The sequence below is a fragment of the Vigna radiata genome, unplaced genomic scaffold (genome assembly GCF_000741045.1).
Source record: "Vigna radiata var. radiata cultivar VC1973A unplaced genomic scaffold, Vradiata_ver6 scaffold_289, whole genome shotgun sequence".
In the NCBI taxonomy this organism is placed as follows: Eukaryota; Viridiplantae; Streptophyta; class Magnoliopsida; order Fabales; family Fabaceae; genus Vigna; species Vigna radiata.
The window spans coordinates 7,319-12,008 of NW_014542227.1; the positions used below are offsets into that span (position 1 = coordinate 7,319).

Consider the following 4,690-nt stretch of genomic DNA (forward strand, 5'->3'; position numbering starts at 1 on the left):
ACGGTCGACAAGTGTACTCCACTAAAAAGGATATTAAACGGGGTGTGACAAGCCCAACTTATTATTATTATTAACGAAAGAAAATAAACTAAAACTCTAAAATAGGACAAATGGTAAGTGAAATCCATTTACACTCTAAATTAGATGTTTACAAGAAGGCTTTTAGTTCCTGCACACCCACAATTTCTTTGGGCACACCCTTCAAATTTTCAAAAATGATCATTTTTCTGTAAGTAAAAGTGACTTTCGAATTACATATTCTTGAAATTTTTTGGAAATCACTTTCAAGAATATTCGAAACAAAAATTTTGCAATAGAATTTCTAGAATAAGATTTCAGAAACAAAATTTCCGAAAGCACGAAATTAATTATGGAATAAGTTTTTTCGGAATGAAATTTCTGAAAGAAAGTTTCTGAAACATATATAATACCTATAGAATGCCTTTTGGAATGAGTTTTTCGAAATATCCTTAAATGAAGTATTTTCTGAAAGAACTTTTTGAAAAGAGTTTTATTTTTTTTTCATTTTTTTTCTTTTCTTCCTCTGCAGTGTTCTACCATCTGCTTCTTCCGCTATAACACCAATGATGTTGGAAGCAACCACGATTGCAAAAATGAGAATAATAGTGTAGTGTAATAATGAAAGATATTTGAGTATTTTTTCTTCTTATTGCGGGGTGATGGTAATAATTATGGTAATAATAGCCTTACTAGGAACTCTTCTAGCCTTTGTCCGTGTTATTTAGACCTTAAACCTATAAATTTAATCTGTCTTAATAGAATGTATGATTATGGTAATCAAATATGTAATTAAACGAAAATACTACTAACAATCATACTTTTCCCACATATTAAAATTTATTAAAAATTATAAACTTCTGTAAGTTTATTTCTCACTTATTTACGTATTTATCTGAAAGTGATATTTATTAATATATAGTTTTAGATTGGATTGAGTTTGAAAAAGTTGTAATTTTTTTATGTGAATCAGATTTTAATTCAATTTAAATTTGATTTATTCAGATTGAATCTGTGATGGACCGGATTGATCCACCAACCAATTTATCTAATTTTATTTTATTAAAATTTAATTTTAATTTTATAAAAAATAATTTATTATTTTTTTTGTTTGAAAAAATTATTTAAATTTTCTATTTTCAAAACTAGTTCAACAGAGTAAAACTTACTTATATTTAAATTATAGAAAATTTATATTTTTTTATTTTAAATTATAAATAATTTGTATTTTTTTATTTGAAAAAAAATTGTAATTAAATAAATGAATAAGTCAATTCAGTTACTCATGTGATAAAGTCATATTCGAATTTTTTTCGAATAAATTAAACTAGTAGAGTTTTTCTTATTGAGTTTCATTATATGCATAATCAGTAAAAATGTTCCTAAGGTTTTTGTTTTGTCAAACCTTTGTATTGGTTAAAAATAATATTTATAACAATGGTTTGTCATCTCGCATATGCTTGATTAATTTGTTTTAGGTTTAATAGATTTGGTGGTCTCTATTTGTGCAGTTTTTCGTCAAGTAGGTCTCTCTATTTCCAAGTTGATCAATTTGGTTCCTGTTTTTGAAAAATTCGAGCAATTGAGTCCATGCCGTTAATTTCTCTGGACGGCGTAAAAAATCTTGCTTGTTGGCAAGATGAGGTGTCATTTTCGAAAAACATGGCACATAACCACTTGAAGACGTAGACTTAAATTATTTGTTTAGGTTTTAAAATTAAAACGCACGTGCTTAAAGAATTGGGGAAATTGGGAAAATTGGGGAAATAGGGTTTTGTGACTTAGTATGGTCGGGAATTGGGGAACAAACACCCTCCCAATAGAGCCACCTCCATAAGGAAATTTCCCTTCACAGTTGTAGGGAGTTCAACTTCACGAAAGCTCTCGCGCGTTAGGTCAAAGGCGACTATGAGATTGGGTTGGTCAAATTTGAGTTTGCGAGTGACGACTCAGTGAAGGGCACCGCCGACAAGACGCCCATGGTTCGCGTGCAACAGAGGGCGTAGGGTATGCTATGTTGGAACAATTTTCCAAGAACTTAGGGAAACAAGATGAACAATAATGTAGACTTGATATATTCTTCCAGGCGTGAATACACACTTTCCTAAAAGCAATATTTCGTCCCTTATAAGAGTGAAGGGGATCACGAAATCCGCTTTTGAGATACAAAGAAGAACAACAACGATGATNCTCACTCTTAGTATTACCGTTAAANNAGAATATGATTCTCAAGAATTGATTTGTGTGTTAAGAAAATGACGGAATGAATTTCAGTAGAGCACAAAATCTCTTTATATAGANGTTGATCAGGCATCAATCCAAGAGATACCAGATTATGATTAGTTACACTTCTTCATGAATGATTGTAAGTTTTCATGAATAACAACTCTTCATGAATAATTGTAACTCTTCATGAATGGTAACTCTTCATGAATGATTGTAACTTTTCATGAATAGTAACTCTTCATGAATAATTGTAACTCTTCATGAATGGTAACTCTTCATGAATGATTGTAACTTTTCATGAATGATAACTCTTCATGAATGATTGTAACTTTTCATGAATTGTAACTCTTCATGAATAATTGTAACTCTTCATGAATCTGAAAATTGTCTCTAATACTCTTAAATTCCAACAATCCTCCACCATTTGAGAGTATTGTATAATTATGTAACACAAAAATCAACTTAATAAATGCAATCTTACACATAAATGAAAGTGTACATAGACTTGAACTTTCACTTAGTAGAATACACATTTCAGGAATTCGTATTTTATTGGTGTCGCAACGATTGAACCAACATAATACATAATGAATTCTTGAAGATACTCTACATATAAGTTAAATTACATATTCTTGTTATACTTGACACAATAGGGCCATGCGTCCATATCTATTCATAAGTGCAACAAAGTCATGCCCCCTTGACTTCTTGAAGCGGCCAAACTTCGCACTTACATAAGTTGATTTCTTAAGTAAACATGTTTCTGTGACAAAACATAAGTTCAAGAAATCAATTAAGAATTATTCAACCTCCTAAGCATCACAGATCTAAAGCACTCTTGAAATAATTATTTGTGCTTTCAATCATCAAATAAGAGATTTAATCTTATTAAACTTAAGACTCAATGTATATTAAGCGTTAAGTTAAGATTCCCTTACTTGTGATTAATCGTGGGCTTCATTCCTATTCCAATTGTCATTCTCGAAATGGAATCTTTAGCCAATGCCTTAGTAAATCCATCAGCCAAATTAAACTTTGTTCGTACGAAATCTACTGTAATAACTCCATCTTTGACGAGTCCTTGGACATAACTATGTCTCACACCAATATGTCTTGATTTGCCATTGTATACTTGACTATAAGCCTTTGCCAATGTTGCAGCATTGTCACAATGTATTGCTATTGGTGATATTGGTTTTAGTAACAATGGTATTTCGAACATGAGATTCCTCAACCATTCAACTTCCTTTCCTGTTGAGGCTAGAGCTATAAACTTTGAAGCCATAGCGGAATCTGTAATGCAAGTTTGTTTCTTGGACGACCAATAAATTGCACCTCCCCCAAGGAGGAAAATCCAACCACTAGTTGAAGAGTGATCTTCTGCATTTGTAATCTAACTTGCATCAGAATATCCTTCCAAAACTGAAGGATAACCACTATATGTTAATCCATAATTAATAGTTTTCTTTAAATACTTAAGTACTCGACGTACTGCTTGCCAATGTGATAGACTAAGGTTACTAGTATATCTACTCAATTTGCTTATCGCAAAAGCAATATCTAGCCTTGTACTTGTCATTGCATACATTAAATATCCTATTACCCCTGCATATTCCAGTTGTGAAACTGCTTTATCACCATTAGGTAATATTTTTAAACTAGGATCCATAGGAGTTGAAACAAAAGAGCATTCATAATTGTTGAATTTCTTAAGTACTTTCTCAATGTAATGAGATTGAGACAAAATAAATTTTTCATTTTCTCTCTTAATCTTTATACCTAGTATAACATTTGCTACTCCCATATCCTTCATAGAGAAATAAGATGATAAAAATGTTTTGGTCAAATTAACTTGATCAAATTATTAAAATTACTAACCAGGAATTTCTTGATTGATGCATCTTCAGAAATGTATTTGTTTTCATGTTGATCCCAAATTCTTTTGCAGAACCCACATATTGATATATGTCAAATAAAGAATCAGACATACCTTTCAGAATGTGACCACGATAAATAAAAACATCATTCTCCCCTTTGTTCCTTTTCCGTTGTTCCTCCAATGTCTTGGTTTCGCTTTCTTTGGGTTGGGGAGAACTTAGAATATATGCCACGTTTAGAGCTGAGAGAAGGAAATGCCTCTTCTTTTGCCATCGTTAGAAACCAACGCCTTCAAACTTGTCTAACTTGTGAAAGTTTGCAGACATCTCACAAATTGTTGTCATCTTAGAGAAGATATTGCTTTTAGACTATTGGAACAATTTTCCGAGAACTTAGGGAAACAAGATGAACAACAATGTAGACTTGATATATTCTTTTAGGCGTGAATACACACTTTCCTAAAAACAATATTTTGTCCCTTATAAGAGTGAAGGGGATCACGAAATCCGCTTTTGAGATACAAAGAAGAACAACAACGATGATACTCACTCTTAGTATTACCGTTAAA

General features: G+C 31.4%; 1 pseudogene; it reads right to left on the reverse strand.

The window, feature by feature from the left end:
* Nucleotides 1-1,799: 1,799 nt before the first annotated feature.
* Nucleotides 1,800-4,690, reverse strand: part of LOC106779501 — a 4,370-nt pseudogene continuing 1,479 nt past the window's right edge.